Source organism: Mus pahari, chromosome 12 (assembly GCF_900095145.1).
Source record: "Mus pahari chromosome 12, PAHARI_EIJ_v1.1, whole genome shotgun sequence".
NCBI classification, from domain to species: Eukaryota; Metazoa; Chordata; class Mammalia; order Rodentia; family Muridae; genus Mus; species Mus pahari.
In genome coordinates, this window is record NC_034601.1 from 49,457,698 (window position 1) to 49,463,213 (window position 5,516).

At 41.9% G+C, this 5,516-nt stretch overlaps 1 non-coding gene across 1 annotated transcript; it reads right to left on the reverse strand.

The window, feature by feature from the left end:
• Positions 1 to 4,661: 4,661 nt before the first annotated feature.
• On the reverse strand, positions 4,662 to 4,763 carry LOC115065195. Its single transcript, XR_003844982.1, has one exon. It is a non-coding gene; the product is annotated as a U6 spliceosomal RNA (small nuclear RNA).
• Between the last annotated feature and the right edge of the window lie 753 nt (positions 4,764 to 5,516).

The following is a 5,516-nucleotide window of genomic DNA, read 5'->3' on the forward strand; positions in this document are numbered from 1 at the left end:
AAGGGAGGAAGGGAGGAAGGGAGGAAGGGAGGAAGGGAGGAAGGGAGGAAGGGAGGAAGGGAGGAAGGAAGGGAGGAAGGAAGAAATTCTACTAATATGTGTTTTAAAATACTATATTTTAAAACTGAGAGGAAGTAAATCAAATGTTAAGTTTTTTCTGTTATCTTTTATTTCTGCTATTTTTTTCTAAAATAAACATCATTTGATTTTGTAATATAAAAATAAAAGTAGATCCTTAAATATATGCCTTAACAAATTATTCTACGCTTGGCATAGTGACAAGTACCTTTAATACTAGCACTCAGGAGGCAGAAGCAGGTGGATCACAGAGTTCAAGGCCAGCCTAATCTATGTAGTGAGTTCCAGGACAGTCAGGGCTACACAGAGAGACCTTGCCTCAAAAAACAAAAACAAAACTTGTAATCTTGTGCAACACACACTGAATACCAGATTAAAAGGTTTTGAGTTCTTCACAAATATTCTCTGCCTTCCCATTGGCAGGTGTCACGGAGTCAGCTCTGAGGAGTGCCAAAGGTCTAGTTTGTAATGAGATCAGTTGTTTTCTAAAGTTAAAAACTACGTGCTAGTTTCTGGTTTTGCCATCTTGGCGATGAAAACCGTTAATAGCAGTCTTCATTAATAATAAGAGTCTGACACTCTGAAGGAGTCCACTGTAACTCCCTCATCAAAAGACCAGAATATCCCAAAAGCACTTGGTGAACGCCTTCATTGATAAATCCATGGTTATCCTAAAGCAATTCAAAGGGGAAGCTGGTGCATTTTTAAACTCAGGTCATTATTAATGACTGGGTCTCACGAGCAAGAAGAAGACAGCCATGAGAGATAAAAAGCAATGTCAATTCTGCGGTTAGTTGGTCTCTTGACAACCTTACGCTACAAGTAATGATCTTAATATTTCTTAGGGACTTATGCAACATGATCTATATTAAACATGTGGGGTGTATTATCTTATTTATACAGCCTATGTTCCCTAGGTCATCGATGAGAACACAACGTGGAGAGGTTAAGCTTACTTGCCTATCGATGTGCAGCAAGTGAGAACCAAGACCAAATGACAATCCAGGCCAAACGTGTCTCAGTTGTGTTTCTGGGAATATGTTCTAAAATAATAGGATAATAGGATAATTCCATTCTCATCATCATTTCATATGCTACCTGGGTTTTTTTTTTTTTTTAATATTCTTTTTCCTTAATTTTCACATTTGTGTTGCCCTTGAGGTTATAAATTCCTTCTTGGCAAGGTCCACGGTTTGTTCGTTTTTCTTGAAAACAACACAACTTTGGAATAAAGAGTGAAAAGTGGGGGAGGGGAGGGAATAGAGGGAGGGTGAAAGGGAAAAGAAGCAAGCTTATTCTAGGTCAGTGGGATTGTGGCTGTTTCTTTCTTCTACATTTTCCATAAGCCACTCATTGAAAAATAATATAGCTTTTAATTACTTAACCTTCCTTGTTTTGGACAGCATCTGTTGATGTATGTAAAACACCTCACCAACTGGCAAGTATCTAGGAATGACAAAAACCATACAAATAAAAAACAAATAATGTCCGTGCATTTACCCAAGTCAAGAGTTATATGTATTGGAAGTCTAGCTAGCTAGTGGCAGTCACCCCAGCAGGGCAAAAGGAGAAATGCCATCTGCAGCCCATCTCAGCAACCTCACAGTTGCTTCCCTGAAATCAGACGGTCCAGGTTCACAACCCCACAGACCGTTTCCCGAGTACTCCAGGAGAAAGAGGGTGGGTTCTGTCGTAAAGCATGACTCGCTGGACTCCCGGATGTATGGAGCCATGAATGATGCCCAAGATGCCCTTTTTTTCCACAGCTGGTGGTCCTGAAAGTCTACCTATGATTTTTAAGGGATAGTCAGAAAATTTGACTAAAGCCAGCACCGGAAAGAACCCTTTCCTTTCAAGGAAAAAAAAAAAAAACACTTGAAAGCTAAAAAGACAGGCATTTTAATAGAGACTGATCTGTTGCTGTGAAGACTTTGAAGAAGAAGCTGCTGCCATCTGCTTCCTGGTGTTCTTGTTATTGTGCCTTATGATATCATCAGCTCACAACGGATGATACAATGGTGTATTATTTGGGTTGCACTCATCGCCCAACGCGGCAAAGAACAGGTGGTTGAGAAAATGCCGGAATTTCCTCTTGCGCGTGAGTCAAACAGGAAAGCACTCCGTCTTCAAGTTCCACTGAGGAAGTGCTGGACGCACCATGGGAGATCCCCAGACGTCCCTGGCTGAGCAATCCTGAACCCAGATCAGCCTGGCTGCTCTGCTCCAGGAACCCTGTCACAAAGCAGAATGACAGGTGACAAACACAGAGGAAATGGGAAGGGAGCAGATAGATGGCTTTGAGTCGACACCCGGTACACAGTAGCGAGATTTTCTATGGTAGCTCCGGAAGATAGCGTACAGACAAAACATGACAAACTTGTTCTTGGCTCCTTTGGAAATACAGACTTGGGGGCAGAATCCTAGCAAGATAGCTCAAGGATGATGTGGCACATCGTGAGGACTGGCTGATTGGGTTGTATCATACACTATACAAGCTGTGTGACCTTTATAATGCTTACTCAACCTCTCTGAGTCTCAACTTCCTTATTTATGAAATAAATCATTGTACCTAACACAGAAATACTATAAAAATTAATGAAGCAGTGTTTATAAAGTGCCATGTGTGTGTGTGTGTGTGTGTGTGTGTGTGTGTACATATATATACACTATATAGTGTGTGGCATGTAACAGGCCTGAAAAAAGACAGAAATTATTGTGTATCTATACATATGCATTTTCTGTGTATTACAGTATGTGTGTATGATTGGGGTACCTAGTAGACCTCTTGACAAGGAAAAAGATGAAAAGCAGTTTGGTTTTAGAATTATTACATGTAATTAAAGTATGAAAAAATATTATCTTTGACAAGATCCCAGTAATGACTCAAAATAACATTGTACCATGACAAAGTCATCCTGTGTTCTGGGCTATTGGCTTTTCAAACTCACTGGGGAATCGGGTAAGTAAAATACTATTTTACTTACTCAAGTTTCCATATGTCAAAGAAAGACTGCACCAGGTAGAGTTAAACCAGCACCAGATCAAAGATTGCTGCCTTCAGTTAACACAGGAACCCACAACTGGCCAAAGGGTGGAGAGTCAGTATATGTGAAGTGCCCAGCCAATAATAAGACGTCTTCATCATGCCCCTCACCCAAGGCTCAGAGACCATGGCACTGAAACTGTGGTCTTCTGGATGTGGCAGGACCGCTGCCCTCATGAACTATCAGCAGCTATGGCTGCCTGCACAACATCAAGACAGCAGCAAGGAGAGGAGAGGGGTTCAGTAATCCCCACCCTAGGGAGGAGCTAATGGTAGTTGATGGATTCTGAAGCAGGAGCAGGCGGGATTTTCTTTTTAAGGGCATGAACCTTGAAGGACAAGGGTAGGTCAACCATGAAATGACCTCACACCCATGAGTATGTGAGCAGCACAAACTTGACTTGATGAGTCGTGTGTGTGTGTGTGTGTGTGTGTGTGTGTGTGTGTGTGTGTTTGTGTGTGTGTGTGTGTTAAAGAGAGAGAGGGAGGCATGGAGTTGGTAGGGGGCAAGGCATGGAGTCAGGAGGGAGTGGATTGGGAGGAGTTAGGGAGAGGTGTGGGGTGAATATAGTCAAAAGTATGCATTGATGAAATTCTTAAAGAATTAGTAAGCATATTATGTGGGAGGGAGAGATGGCTATAGGAGTCGAGTCTAATATGATAAGAGTGAATTCAGTTCCCTTAAAACAAACGGCAAGGGAAGGGAGGGTGTGTGTGTGTGTGTATGTGTGTGTGTGTGTGTGTGTGTGTGTGTGAAGTCTAATGTGATAAGAGTGAATTCAATTCCCTTAAAACAAAAGGCAAGGGAAGGGAGGGTGTGTGTGTGTGTGTGTGTGTGTGTGTGTGTGTGTTTAAAATATATTATTTCTTTTACTTTTAAGATTATAATATAATTACATAATTTCCTCTTCACTTTCCTCCTTCCAGACCCTCCCATATCCCACCCCTCAATATTTTCCAAATTCATGAGCTCCTTTTTCATTAGTTATTGTTACATGTATATGCTGACCATTCAGCACTGGATGGCCCATTGGTGTGCTCTTCCATGGGTCGGAGCATTTCTCCCACTCTCAGCATCCTTAGCTATTTTCAGTTCTTTGTGTGGGGCTGAGGCCTCACGGGCTTCCCCATCCATGTCAGCACATCTATTGCGGTCCTTGTTCTGCTCATACCTAGGCAATAATGACGCAAGTTTCTAATGTTACTAGGAGACACAACCTCACAGCATCTCACAGCAAACTCCCTGGTACTTGGGCTTTTACAGTCTTCACACACATACACACACATACACACACACACACACACACACACACACACACACACACCACCACCACCACTTCCAAAATGTTCCTTGAGATTCAGAAATTGTTTATCCATTGGGAATGGGCTCCGCATCTCTGCATTCTGACTGACTGTAGTTTTCGGTAATGGCCTCCATCTGATGCAAAGAGAAGTTTCCTTGATGAGGGATGAGCACCAGACTTAACTCTGGGTATAAGAGCAAATACTTAGAAAGTAGGGATTATGCTGATTTAGCAAAAACAGTATGGAACACTTCAAGAATTCCCACGCCATCCTTGCTCAGGGATCATGCTAATCTTCTCTCGGCATTTGTGGCTTACAAAAATTTTATTTTATAAGATACATGTCTTAAGGAGAAATTTTCTGAAGTAAGCGTGCTAAGAAGCTGAGGTCAGGAGCCAGGAGTCAAAAAAGAAGCCTGCCTAAATTTTAGATACACTAAAAGGAGCTCTAGGGCCACTGTAGAGCGGAGTCCTGGTTGTCAAATACGTGAGTCAGCTCTTCATTGCTGTAACAAAATACCTACAGCAATCAACTTTAAAGTGGAAAGGTTTATCTTGACTTATGGTTCCAGACATTTAAATCTTTGATGGTTTAACTCTGTTCCTTTGGGTCTAAGGTGGCACTGTATGTGAGGTCAGGGTCATATGGTACAGGAAGCCTGTTCACCTAATGGTAGTCAGAAAAAGACAGGAAGAGCCTGATATATCCCAATATCCCCTGAACAGCATGTGCTATATAGTGTTAATTATCAACTTGACAGAATCTAGAATTACCTAGGAGTCCATATACATATATATACATATATATATATATATATATATATATATATATATATATATATACCTTAATTGATGTAGACCCATTGTAACTGCAGCTGGGACCATTCCTGGGCAGATAGGTGGTCCTGGGTGATATAAAAATGGAGAATGTGAGCTAAGTCCCAGCAAGCATGCACTCTGTGCTCTCTGTTTCTTTGTGGGCCTGAGTGACCAGCTGCTCTCATCCCCTGCCACCCTAGCTCCTCTGCCATGGTGCTCTGAACTGTGAGTTACAGCCAACCCTTTCTCCCTCAGGGGGCTTTTGTCAGGAT